The sequence below is a fragment of the Hordeum vulgare genome, chromosome 4H, assembly GCF_904849725.1.
Source record: "Hordeum vulgare subsp. vulgare chromosome 4H, MorexV3_pseudomolecules_assembly, whole genome shotgun sequence".
NCBI classification, from domain to species: Eukaryota; Viridiplantae; Streptophyta; class Magnoliopsida; order Poales; family Poaceae; genus Hordeum; species Hordeum vulgare.
In genome coordinates, this window is record NC_058521.1 from 315,817,682 (window position 1) to 315,832,941 (window position 15,260).

The window sequence follows — 15,260 nt, forward strand, 5'->3', positions numbered from 1 at the left end:
GTTAGGGATACCACTGAAATTTTATAGGAATTTATTGAGAATGTTTCCTTTGGAAATATTTCAAAAGGTCAAAACAGACAAATATATTTCAAAAGGTCACAAGGTCAAGACAGAAAAGGTTTTCAGGGTTTTAATCAAATAATTATAATATAAATAGGGGTTCAAAACCTTATGTATGGAAAATATATGTCGTTCTGAGTATCTCCAAATTTTCCCTGATTTTTCTATGGCAGAAAAGTATTTTTCCATATCGGAATACCCATTCTCGCGTGAGAACTAGACTTGGAAATAAAATAGGGAACTAATTCGGAAAATAATTATTTTATGGTTTTGGTGAGCTATAATGGTTTTAGAACCAAATCACCAATTGTGGGCGAGAGCACTTCTTGACATCAAGGACTTGTAGTGCAACCCAAAGTAGGGTTTTGTACTTACGATAAATAACAAAAAGGGTTTTATAAATAAATAAGTTAGGTGAAATATGGTTTTTGGTATCACATAATTAAGCATACAATGACAATCATGGCACACACAACATTAGTTATGAAAAGGTTTTAATAAACTCATGTTTCTGAATTACAGAAAAAGTGATAGTGAAACATCTCTACATTGCAAAGTTTATCCAAATGGGTTGAAACTTTGTAGGAGTGTTCAACACCCAAATGAGGAGTCCCTACCAAAAATGGGATTTGTAGGGGGTAATCTACCCAGATTCCCTTTGGAAGGGACGAATCTTGCTATTTGGGTGTGATTTCAAGTTTAATTTGCCAGACTTGTTCAATGAAGCTCAAATTCGGTGGAGCATCCTATTTTTGCATCAAACTCAATCATGTTAACATTCATCACCAGTGGTAATGTGTAGCTACCCCCAAACACCTGTCGAACACCTTCTGTCAGATTAGTTAATCAACTCCTACCTCACTCCACACCCATACACTTTCCTCCAAACTCTTTGACCAAACAGCCAACACCCCTCCCCAACTGCAGGACAGTGGCCCCTCCTTGAATCCAAGCAGAAAACCAAGAACCCCATTCTAATTTTTGGTTCTAGGCTGGCATCACTCCTTTAATCAACTCCCTTGGCCGAGAGAGAGTCTCTCGGCTGTCAAACGGCTAAGTATCTTCAAATCCAGCCCCAGGACACACCAGACACGGCCAAGGCGCCACAGAGCACGCCAGCATGCAGTGGCATGCCAAAACTGCGCTCTAGGCATGCTGTAGGGTACACCCGAATCAAAGGTGGCCAGCCCTAGACGGTTCAAGCCCTCCCCGGTTGCCCATTCGTGTCCCCGATAACCCCTCTAATTCCAGGCAGCCTCAGCGACCCACCTCCCTCGCTCTATTGACCGGAGCGACGTGTGCCCACGTGCGCCAGATTCGACCAGAAGACCGCGACCACACATGCACGATCCTCCCTGCTCTCTCTGCCTCTCAATGAGTTAGAGGGGTCCCAAACCACATCCGCAATACCGTGGTTTCGAGCCCGAGCACTCATTGCCCCTCCTGCGAGCCACGGTGAAACCACCGGTGCTTCTAGATCGGTGCACCGTCGGGGCCTATAAATAGGCCTTCCCCCTTGCTCCAGCACCCTCATCCCACTTCTCCAATGCATAAATTGCACCCCTAGCCACTCCATTTGAGCACAGCGAGCTCCTGTGCTCGAGATCGACCGAGGCCCCACCACTTCGGAGCTCCGTCAATCTCGAGGTACAAGCCAGCTCCGACGCTCCCCTCTCCTTCTCTGTGACCCTAGTAGCCTCAGGGAGCTTCCCCATCACCTCCCCGAGCTAATCCCTGCCCGTAGCACCTAGTTCATCAACCTCCCGATCGGCTCGCCGCAGCCACCTCGTCGTCGGTAAACCAGGGCCTCCCCACCGACTCCTCGACCACCAGCACGTAGGCGATGGTGAGCTGGTTCCATTTCTACCATCATTTGGGCTCGAGGGCACCCATACAGTCATCGGCGTGCCTTCCCTCCCTTCTGTCCAGAGGTGGAAGATGACCCTGACAGGTGGGGCACACCTGTCCATGGATCTTCTCTCTCCCCCTCTCTCCTCTTTGCCGCTGACCACAGTGGCCCACGCGTCAGGTTTGAACCTGGCCGCGCGCGCGCCTAGGCTACCTGGCTGGGTGGCCAGCTGGGCCGCCCCAAGCCACAAGCCGAGCTAGGCCTGAGCCATAGCCCCTTTTTCTTTTTCTATTTAATCAAGTTTTAGAGGATTTTTGTAAAATTTGTTATCCAATATTATTTAATTATTTTTCCACAACAGTTCTTCTAAAAATGAGTAGAATTTAATAGAGCCTTTGCACAAATTTTTGAGACAAGTTTTCCGTATAACAATAATTGAAAAGGCTATTTTGAATATTTTAGCTTTTGTTAAAGTGATTTTTAAAATAATCCCTTCACCAAAACCAGAGACAAATATTTTCAAAATGATAATATAGATTTATCAGAATAGAGCAACATTTTTAAAGTTAGTTCGTGTTCTCTTTTCGAGTGAGCTACTTATTATTTTATCATTTACTACGACAATATATACCACGTTTGACGAAGGAGTTGGACTTGAAGACCCTGAAGACCCCGGATACTTAGCTGATCAAGGCAAGAAGCCCTTTGACCATGTTTGAGCAAAATATTTTTTGCATGCTAGTAGAGCAATTATTCCCGTTGCGTATGACCATGAGTATTCGACAAATCAATGATATGATGTTTCTGATGGCTCCTCTGGAGGACTTGCATTTTGAGCAAGATCCTACCACCTTTGAGGATCACGCTGATATCATGTTGACAAGTAGAGCTAAGCATAGTAGGAGCATGAGCATGATGATGGTATATATCAAAGGTTTATGAAAACCCCGTCCGGTACCACTAATGCATGATGAGTTGGGTGACCACATGTGGAGAAGTGGTGCAACGAGAATATTTTGGTCTGAGTGGTTTCAGAAATGGGATTGGATTTATGATGTGTCGACCTTCCCAACCTTACATGTGCGACCACATTACCCCTTTATGGGATGGGTCTTTGTTGATTACTTTGGTCGATGCTAGCAAAGAGTCACATTACTAGTGGCGGGAGTGATGTGTGGTCACTCTCGTGACGGGGTCGTGCCAGGTGGAATGACTATGCCGTTTTTACGTGTTCCAGTCACACCATTGGTCCCCACATGGATGATACTGTCCAGAGTCGATGCTCGTAAGACGTACATCATGTGGGTTGGGTACCAATCGAGTGGACCTCTTTGTCTAGTATCGTCAGGGGAAAGGCATGGATCGGGCACTTACCTCGGGTATGTCATATACCGCGAGTCTAGGACGACACGGAAGTTTCCCGGATCTCATGCGTACAACATACAACCTCTGCAGAGTGTAAAACTATTCGAATAGATATGTCCATAGTCAAGGACAGTTGGGTGGTGCTTCTTAAACTACGTCCAGTCGTTTCCCCATAAACAAAGTGTGAGTAGTTTGTGTGTGTGTTCAAGAAGATATGTGAAGAGTTGATATGACCAAGTTTGGTGACTTGGCATATCGGGTGAACCGAAGATTTCCAGCCTTTAACATATATATTGATATCTGTAACCTGTTCTACTAAATACCATCCAGCTTATGTTGCACATCCATCTATGATCATGTTTATTTAGAGTTATGCTACTATCCGCCAGTACTGCATAATACTTGTTGTCATACCTACTGCATTATCCATATAATGGGCTATTTGCGAGTACATTCAAAGTACTCACTAGCTTGCCACTTGTTATGTTATTTACCAGACATGGAAGGACCGGAGTTTGGAGAAGAGTAGGTCATTGTAGACGGACTTGCGAACTAGGACGCTTCCTAGACAGAATGCCTATTGGTGTAGGCAGATGGCATGGGCCCCCGCTTAGCCCCAAGATTTTCGCTAGTGGATGTATCGGTGTTATTTGGCATTATATGCCCTACCTATGTGAACTTGACCTTGATGGTCCTTTGATGTATTATTTCGGTATGTTGGATGTGAGACTCTTAATATTCGGAATTTGTGTGTCCGGTGGGCCTTGACCTCTGGGATCACTGAGCACATTCATTTGGCGATCTCGACTTGTAAGTCGGGATCCCCACACCTGGGTCTATTTTCTGTATTATACTTTCACATCTATAAAACAAAACTACCAAAAATATTTTGATTGATTGTGTAGGTGCTAAGATTGGAGCCTTGCTTGTTCCTCCTACTGGATTGATACCTTGGCTCTCAACAAACTGAGGTAAATACTTATCTACTTTGTTGCATCACTCTTTCCTCTTCAAGGAAAAAACCATGGCAAGTTGAAGAAGTAGCACTGAATTGTCAAACGGCCATGCCGTTTTTCACATATCATGGTTGAGAAAGTGTGTGAGTAACCCGCATAAGCGAGTACCGCATGAGAGCATAGATATTCGGCCAGACATCACTTACCAAGAACAAGGAGTGAAAATATTGGAGGAGTCTGAAAGGAGGACACGTGAGAAGTTAATCAAATTTTACTCAGTTCAATGGAGCAACCAGATCGAAGACGAGGCAACATGGGAAAGAGAGGAATTCCTGCGAGATGAATATCCACACCTGTTTGAAGGATAGCTGGAATCTCGGGGACGAAATTTTCCTAAGGGGCTGTGTGTTGTAACACCCCAAAAAATTCAATTTGGTTTAACAATTTTTTATTATTTTAAAAGAGAGTTATCGGTATTTTGGTGAAACTTCTTTTGAAAATTGATTTTTGAGATAAAATATCTTACAAAATTTCCATGAGTTGGCTTTTTATTTTTAAGGTTCAAATATGATTATTCCATGACAGAGAATTCTTATGTGAGATTTTATTTTTATTTTTCTAAAAATCACAATTGAGACTATATGCTAAGGTTCTCCTTTTGAAAATTCTCTTGTCACTTTTTACCTTACCTACTTTCAAAAAATTTACTTCTAGGACCTCATTCAAACTAGTTTCACACAACATCTAACCTATTTCATGTTTTTATTTTCACTAAAATAGTTTAAAACCAATTTCTGAAATTATTTTGGGACATTGCACTTTTCAAAGGAGCTCATAGCTGCCTTAGGATTTTGACCACAAATAATTTCCCCTAGTTAGTCCTTAGTACCCTCAACCTAGTTACCTAAAAACATTCTGCCCACTTGTACAAATATTTCAAAATTCGTTTGAAGGAAGTTTGTACCAGACTTGCATTTCTTGCTAAAGACCCTTCTTTCCCTTCCTTAAATTTTTTGAGAAAATTTAGGGAGCCTCTAGATGCAATGACTTGCCACCTCACCAAGTTTCAGTCCGAGCAAAAAAATTCTCATGCAAAAACCATTCCGACGAGCACGTGGTGGCCAGAGATGTACTGTTTAGTCTAAATCAAGACAAATATCACACAGTGCACTTGGCCTCTTCCTCCCATTCCTCAAGCCTATCCAGCATGCCACACGGTCCCTTGGCCATTCCTGCTTGTCGATGGTGACCTAGCACGCTGGCGCCGACCTCACCCTCGGTGACGGTGGGGCTTGTTGCAGCTTCTAGGGGGCGCTTCTAGATGGACGTCGCCACCCAAAGCTCTGGGGTGATCCACGTGTGCGTCCAAGATCTACAAGCCCTGCCCAACCGTCGTTGTGGCCTGGGTGCCAGAGAGCACGCCGAGTACCGCCGCGGCGCCCGTGAAGCCATCCCACTGAATGGATGCCTTAGCTCGAAGATGATCTCAATTATGTGAAAAACAGGACCCCTAGAACTTATCACACCTTCTTCTGCTACAATAATCACCTGCAAAGCTATTGCCCCACCGTGATCTGCATCAGAGCATATCCATTTGTGGCAACCGCCTCGGCCCGCCAATGAAAAGGGCCCCGAGCTGCTCTTCTAGACCGCACCACTCCATGGAGATCCCAGCCCCTTGACAAATTTCATAGAGAGCCTGGGGGATATCTTCTTCCCTAGCTCTAGCCACCCCAAACCGCCTCAGATTCCGGAAAAATTCACCCAAGGTGGTCTGCTCGCTCTATTCAAAATTGCATGTAGCCTCCTCGTGAACCTATATCTCTGACTTGCGCATCAATTGGACGTATGCAGGTCCCTGCGGTGAGACCCATCCTCGCCCGAAGCCTGTGATTGCTGTAGAGGAAGTTGTCGATGTTGTGGTGCTCTCTAGTGATCAGATCTACCATTACAATCCCAGAGTCGATGCCAATCAACGTTGGTGCCCACCGCGAGCTGTGTGCTACCGAAGAGATCTCTGAATCCTGACATGAGTGGCCCACCGTCAGGTTCTTTTCTTTTTTGAATCATTTTCTGAAAGCACCTTTTGCCTGTATACGTTTTCTTCTCGAACTGGTGCAGTTTCCTCGAAGCGCTTTCTGTTTTCCCACACTACCCCGTGGATAACTTTCTGTTTATAACAGATAGTTCCCTAGGAGCATTTATTTTATAACTTTTAAACATAAAATGAATTTTAGTTGATTATTTTTCTTAAATATTTATTTTTATTTCTATTTTTTTTATATTTATGTAAAAATATTTTGTGACAACTTTTATACGTGCACATTATGTAATGTAGTCAACTTCACTCATTCTAGTTCCGACTTTGTTAATCCACGGAAGGATGTTTCAACCTTTGATATGATATTTGTCTTCACGGTTGCTCTATAAAAATTGCTGCATGTAGACATGGTAGCATGAGTTGTCGATATGATTTCATGGATGGATTATCTGAAAGTTGTGAAGTGACGGAAAAAATTTGATGGCCTAGTCACGTGGGACGTGATAGGTTGTGGCCTAGTCATGTTTGAGCATGCTAGTACCTTAACAAACTTAACAACTCCACTGTCGGCATAGATTTAGTCTTGTTAGTGTGTCACCTTATTTTTTTATGCTGCCACATGCTTTCTCGAACGGGAATACAGTTTGGTATGTTGCAAACCTATTTCCATGTACTCACCAAGTAGAGGGGCCGCATGAAGGTTCCATGGCCCTGAAATAATGCCAGTCATTGGTGAGAGGCATGGTTGTTTCTTGGCTGGGAACGAGAGGGGGGCACCCTTAGTTGCGCGCGGTATCAATTTGATCCCATGCTATTTGACGTGTCGGCGTACCCATCTTATAGTTTTTAATGATCGTGGTTTCGGGTAATTCTGTACCTCGCAGGGTGAAATGGGTGTGTACTGGTTATGTGTGTTTACTTCTAAAATACAATAGATGGAATTAGTATCCCTGAATATTGAAACCCGTTGGATGTGCGTAAAGAGTACACCCTATGTAGAGTCAAAACTATTCGCGTAGCAACATCCACGAACAAGCCCGCCTGGTTGACATGTCAAGTGTGGGTCTTCCTGTCGGTCTCTGGAGAGCAAATAACATTTATGATAACACTTACCTCTGAAAATATGAATGTGATGCTTGTGATTAACCTATTATAATGACTGATGCACTGAGTGTTCTGTAGGTTAGTCGTACCACCCAGATACTCGTATAATTTTATGTTGAATATTAGCCCTTTCTGCGGCGTCGCCTAGATGCCCGACTGTTGCATGTTGATTATTTTATAAGCCCTTTCTATGGTGTTCAATGGACGCGTGACTGTGGCTAGTTGATTATATATAACCCGTTTATGTGGTGTCGCCTAGGCGTCGAACTACGACATGCATGTTAATTGTTATATAAGCCTTTTATGTGGTGTCACCCAGACGCCCAGCTGGGGCATGCAATGCTTTATTTTCTTATAAGCCCTTCTTAAGGTGTCGTCCCGACGCTCGACAGTGGCACTTTACTTTTCCTGTTGACCTTTCGAGGTGTCGCTTCAGAAACCTGATCGGTGTATTTTACTTTCTTTGGATATTTCGGAAGGTATAACGCACGACTTCTCCACTTCTTAATATTTCCAGCTTACAGTTAAATTATTACTCTAGCTGAATGTGACATTTTATTCAATTTGCATATGTGGATTATGTATGCATTCATTATATCTTATGTCCAGATTATCTTGCGAGTACATTCAAATTAATGACCTGGCTTGTTGCTTTGTCCAAATTTTGACGAAGGTGATCTCACGGATGAAGAGTACGATAGGGAGTCCGACACCTAGATGAGTACCAGTCAATCTTGCGATCCTAGAGTACACCATTGTAATATCAACCATCCCTTCCGGCACCAATAATAAATTTCAAAGTTATATCACCCACTCCATTGTAACATATCCACCACCACCTATATTGCAAGTCAGTAGTACTACCACCATGTCCACTTTTTACATCCGCCACTATGAGAAATCTTAGCGCACTAGTAGGAAAAACCTTATAGGTAGGAGCCTAGTAGTAGCGCTGGAAAATATCACCAACTCATGCTACTTAGAAGTAGCGCTGGCTCTACCACGCGCTACTGATAATGGCCTTAGCAGTAGCGCTTGATATGCAAAATGCGCTACTGCTAAACGCAGCCCGACGAGGCCACCGACGGTAGCAGTAGTACAACGCGTGCACGTAAAAAGCGCTACTGCTAAGTTTAATAGCACTAGCGCTTGTCTGGAAGTAGCGCTATTGCTATTGGGCCCCGCTTAGCAGTACCCCTGTTTACTAAAAAGCTCTACTGCTACACGTGGTTGTGGGCAGCTTTCACCCACACAAACACCCCCTCTCCCCCTTCCTCCCCCCTTTTCCCTCTTCCCTCTTATATCCTCTCATTTGTCTAAGTTTCTTCTCCACCATTGTTGCCCTTCTGCTCTCTTCTTTCTACCTCTATTCTCTCCCCCAATAAGGCCCCCTCCACACTAATTATCCTCCATAAATGGCCTCTTCTAACTCTACCTTCCACATTTATTTGGCTCTCCCTCCTTCCATACATATAGATCTAGCTAGCTAGGTCATCGCTCTCGCTCTCCACTAGTTATCTAGAGTCATCTCTCCCGACAACAACTAGATCTAGCTATTTATTTAGCCGTGCACAATCTCTCTCGGGTTATATATAGGTGAGTAAAAAGTTGTGCATTTCAATAATCAGAATATGTGTGTTTGTGATATGAAGTGATTTGTGTGCGTGACATGCCCCATGAATTGCTTATGTTTTGCTGAAATGCTGATTTATTTCTGTTTCAGCGAATTTCGAGCAAACTCGATATGTCCTATTTTTAGGCAAGGTCATGCCAAATTTTATATGACTTTGATGCATCCATGCATGACGGTGAGTGGAAGGAAGGTGGAGTGATACTTGCAATCTGCGATGATGGACATGTATGCAAATAAACGCACTAGGATTAGATATCCGTTTACAAAATGCAAAGAAGGAGTAGTTTTGAACCCTTTTGATGGTGGCCTTTTGAAGGCCCACATGCTGATCAATGGTTTCATGGATGGCTATACTCGATGGATAAGTGAAGATGATGATGAGGACATCCACATGGCAGGGAATAATGACATGGGACCAAACGAAGAGATGACCGATCTACACGAAGACGATGGCGCCAGAAACGGCGGCTGTAAAGAGTCCGAACATGGCGACGGGGAAGAGTCCGGACACGGCAGAGGAGAAGATCCTGGACACGACGAAGAAGTAGGGTCCGAACATGGTGGAGAAGAGGCGACGTACATGTAGCAGACTTCAATGCTACTAAGTTCAGTTGTGCAGGACCCTCTTGTTCGAGACCTCCTTCGCAAGAGTACGACTAGCGACAGAATTGCTTCTAGAGAGGAGGCCAAGCTGGTTCAACTCAAAGTAGACTCGAAGACTCCATTATATGACGATTTTGATCCCGAGGTTACCCGCTTGAGTTTCACGCTTGAACTTCTAAAGAAGAAGGCCAAAAACGAAAGGACAAACAAAAGCCTCGGTGAGCATTTGATGTATCTACATAATATTGTTCTTCCCGCGGGGAACCTCTGTCCTACTAGTGTCGATGAGGCCAAAAAAACCGTTTGCCCTCTTGATCCTCCACACAGTAGATACCATGCATGCATCAAGGATTGCATCATTTATTAGGGGGAGCATGCGGAAAAACCCAGGTGCCTAGAGTGCCACGCTTCTCGATACAAGAAGGGAGGAAAGAAAAGTCCTCGGAAGGTTGTATGGTACTTTCCGATCACTCCCCGTCTGCAGCGGTATTTCGTAGATCCTAAGGAAGCAAAGCTCATGCGCTAGCACGCGGAGAGGAAGAAGCCCGAGGATGGAGATGATCAGAAGTTGAGACACCTCGCATATGCTAGCCAGTGGAGATCATTCCACTTCGATATCGACTTTAGAGAAGATGCAAGGAACATCGTGCTTCATGTGTGTACCGATGGCATGAATCCGCTTGGAATGTCTGAGTGGCCTATGTTTGTAAGTTTTGCCGAAATGTGTGAGTGGACTATGTTTTGCCGGAATGTTGATTCATTTCGTTCCGACAAATTTCAGGCGCTCCATATGTCCACTTTTTAGCAAAGTTCATGACGAAAATTTCCATGAATTTCGGCATGACTTGTGCTAGAAACTAAGACATATAGTGTGCCGAGGAATTGCCAGAAAGGGAAATGAATTAACATTCTGACCAAATATAGTCCCCCTTTTATTATTCATGTTATTCCGCCTAGAATCAAACTATTATACTTAAATACTCATTGGAAATTAATATGTATAGCCACGATGAAGACGGGGGTTCTGGTCACCACGAAGAAGGTCATTTTGAGGAAGAAAATCATTTTTTCGATTACCTAGACCAACGGGACATGCGGATGCAGGGTGTCAATGAGACCAACCCAGACACCAAAACTGCCACCGGTAGCGATAATGGCACCGGCACCAAGACCGGCGATGATGTTGATGCACCCGGTGAAGGACCGAAGCCGAAGAGGGCAAGAAAACCAAAGGAGCTCGGCACCGGACAAATTGTGCTCACGGTGATGCACCCCACGAAGTTAGAGCCAATAGTGCCGGAGTCCGCGCGCAAGTACTATGATAATCAACTAGGATGTATCCTTAGGGAAACTGCCAACATTAACGATGAAAAGTTAAAGAAGATACCACATATGGAGCACACGCTTCTAACGAAGTTGGACAATAGGTTCTTGTTCCCCGGCAGACTAAAAAAACTTATGTGGAATGACGAACCCAAGACAAAGATAAACAGCAAGGCAATGGTGATGTTCACCAACCTCTTGTCCGGCTGGAAAGTAAGGGTGAAAAAATCGATTCTGAAGAATGAACCGTGGTCTAAGATTCATGCTGACTATCCGCCACTAACGGAAGAGGACTCGCAAATAACAAGGAGACTTCCACTACAGAAGAAGAGCAGAAAAAAGTCGGAGAAAATGAAGGAGCTACAGGCCAGGAACTCGCCTGCCGACCGCATCGGAAGCCATTGTTACGAGGGGAAGAGGCATGTACGGGCCAAGGAGGATGCCGAACATGAAAGTCACGGAATCCCAGACCCCTTAGCGGAGTTTACAGACCCGCAGGAGCGTGACTAGATCAGGGCCTGACACGAGTGGAACCCCGTCAATAAGGTCTTTTACAGGGACCCGAACACGAGGGAGTTCATGAGACTACTGGTAGTTGTTCTATTACCCCCTTATATTAATTAGTTTCCAACCAATTCAACAAAAAGATTTGTGACATTTATAGACCATCCACGTTCCTTTTACAGAAAGAGCATCACCAAAAGGCAGCCAAAAGCGATGAGTCATGTGAGTCATCGGCGAGGCCCAAGTGGGACAACCCGTTCAACTGGGCCCTGAACATACTTAAAATATCTTGGTGGACAAACCTCCGTCTTATGGACATGTGCACGGCGTCGGAGATGGTGCCTCGTGGATGAAGTGCTACCACGAGAAGCCAGAGGAAAAAAAACAGAGACCACAATTTTCTCGACAGACCATCGACTAGAAGGTTGCGCAAGCTGTCGATAAGAGCAAAGTTGAGACCAAAGAAGAACTGGCCAAGGTAACTGACGATAAGGTCAATGTAGCTGTGGCGGCTTCCTTGGGCCAATTGGTTCCGACAGTTTTTGAGTTTGTGAGGAGGAAACCAAAAAAGGGCCAGAGGACTTTCCCCTTCTCAGCTTTGTTGGGAGCAATTCGGCGAACATCGCACCACCAACACCTTCGCACACAACAGATGCTCCCATACTTGGTCTCGCTCCGGTTCATAGGAGCCCGTCCTCCATCTCTGGCTTGCTCGGCGGGGCTTTGTCTTTTGCTGAGCTTGACGCCATCATGGTAATTACGCGTCATACACTCTTCACCAGCATGTTTATATAGTGTTCCGTTTTTGTTTCTTTTTGGATGTCTAACATCGTAGTCATGTCTTCACAGGCCGACGAAACCCCATTCACCCTACTGTATGATGTCAATGACCAAAAGGTGGACATGGGAAAGGAAACGATCATGAAGCCGATGGACCGCATGCTCCACAACCGACAGATGCCCCATGGCGTCTTCAAAGTTTGTGTGGCCAATGTGAAAGCGGGCTTCGAGGATTTGCCTCTTCTGACACCACTCGATGATGACGAGACCCCTAAACAGATTGGCAGATACAAGAGCTAGATCTTGCCTTGGCCGAAGACTCACCTTCGTGTCGAGGCGCCTGGTAGCATACCAACGAAAACTCCTCAACAAGGTACGAACACCACCCCACCTGGCAAATTACCTGTACCTGTCGCGGCAGGTGATAGCGGTCGATGCGATGATGGAGAGCCTCCATTAGTGCTAGCTGACGTCACCCCCAGCGGAGAAACAAATGCTGATGATGTCATGGAGGAGGATGCTGATGACCCTAACCAGTATATCAATACCATCTATGACAATGCTCGGAGTATGACTCAGCCTATGAGCATGGAGATGACTTGATGATGCCTGAATTGCCTGAGCCACAACGTCCTACGGGTGATTGCAAAAAGTCTCTCTTCATCCGATCCTCGCATGAGACGTCTCGAGATCCGCCTCTACCAAGCAAGAACAACACGAGGGTCGTTTGCTGGTAATTAGCCCGACGATGTTGGGGTTGTGGTTAGGGAAGGTACGGCAGGCTCACTACCACGACCCGCAAAGGAGCGAAGGAGTAGACCGAAGAAGAAAGGATCTAAAGGCGCTAGAGCTGCTCCAAGCAGCTAGCCTCCTGTAAAGCCCCGGGAGGAAGGCAGAATACCTGTCGTAGGTGCGGATCGTTTCCATGTCGCCGGCAACCCGATCCTACCTCAGAAAGCGCTAGAGAACATACAAAACAATGATCTAAGGAGACTTCATGATGATGTGCTGGCCATAGAGAGAAGACTTCTCACCATGGAAAAACCAAGATACTGTCCGCTTTACCCGGCTCAAGTTTCCGGGTGCGATGTCATACGTCGACAGATGTCCCTCGGATAACTTCATTCTACGGTTTGACTACATCTATGACATGTTCCACATGACCAAGCTGGATTTTCAGTTCATCCACCTGTATGCGCTGTATCTCAACTACATCATCAGGCGCGAGAACATCAAATATATCTGCGTCGCGGACCCGTAATATATGCATGAGAGCTTATTCGTAGTCTGCAAAGAGCACTGTGACTATGCGAGTGACTATGCGAGCAAGTACATTAGCGATTTCATGATCGCTAGTAAGGACAAGGAAATGATTTTCCTGCCTTATCATCCCACGTATGTTGTCCGCGGATATCCTTTCGTAAGTTTTGAGCATTTCTTTGCAAGCTTTGATGCTAATTTGAGGTGTACCTATTTTGGGCACCGCGGGGGGGGGGGGGGGTCCTCATCTGTCTGTACCCACAATACTCCCATGCTCTGTACTTGGACTCATCAAAGAACATAGAGAAAAAGGATTACACGCACATAAAGAGTGTTCTTGATAGTGCCTTGATAACCTTCAACCTTACTGGTGGATATATCAAGGTGAAAAAGTACAAGAATCAAGAGTCAATTTCCGGCCATAAGACCGACTTTTGGTGCATCCACCAACCGAGCACTAGTAAAGCTGATGGATTCTACCTCATTCATCACATGATCGAGTACAGAAGGGATAATCAACGCCTTTGCAGGTCAGCTAATTCCGGCGATGCCGAGATTGTCAACTGGGCCACAAGCATAGGAACCACACCGGATCATCGAATCCGGGATGAGTTTTATCACATACAGTGTGAACTTGCCCAAGTGATCATGAAGCAGGTCACTGAAGAAGGAGGGATGTTCTTCCATGGGCCAATGAGGCAGGAGAATGTCCGAGAACTGCTACGCGTTCAGCGTAAAGGCTTTCAACCAACATGGGTCATTTATCGCTGACTAAGAAGATTGGGGGCCGACATGGAGGAGTGATTGACAATGACAATGTGTGTTTATAATTAGTACTACCGGATTTCTATGAACTAGCGTATACATCTCTCTAGTTAATTAGTTTGTTTATGAGGAACTTCGTTATTTTTGTTTATAGATTGTATTCTGCTAACTATGCCTCTTTGTGTTTCTCAAGTACATTATGTTGCATATTATATATCATTGTTAATCAACTTAAGGTGGAGGTACATAGATCGGAGATGGCGAAGGACTACTACGTCGTACTCATTGGGAGGGTTCCAGGAGTGTACGACCACTGGCTAGACGTTCAAGCCCAGGTGGACAGGTACCCAGGCGCTAGCCACAAAGGGTTCGACAGCAGAGCCGAAGCGGATATGAGTTACTTGAGATCCATTCTACGGCGAGAGACGGAGCGAAACCAGTGCCTCAAGAAGTACTTCATAATCGTGCTCTTTCTCAGGTTGATCGCTCTTTTATCCTACATCAAGGATTATATAGGGATGATGAAACTTGTGGGTGTGCCATGACTTGTGTGTATCACTATTTTAGAGATTTTATGATATTTGTGTTGGATAATGATATATGTGTTGGATAATGATGATGATGGTATAAATGACGAGACTACTTTATGTGTATGATATGATGAGAACAATGCATGTTTATTATGATTCGATGAAACTACTGTTTAGAGCATGCACAAATATGTAGAGGGGGCATAAACACGATGGGACTTAATATTGAAAGCAGGAATATTAGCAGTAGCGCTCGCTTAGAAGTAGCGCTTTATATATTCTAGCCCTACTGCTAACATAGATATCAGTAGCGCTTTGAATCCAGCGCTACTGCTAACAAGTTAGCTGTAGCGCATTAGGAGTAGCGCTAATGGTAAGGGAAAAACCAGCGCTACACGTAGGCTTTCTCCTAGTAGTGGCATGCTTGTGATAAATTTTTGGGCAACCTCAGCTCAACCTTGTATAATATTAAGTGGTACTCGTTATC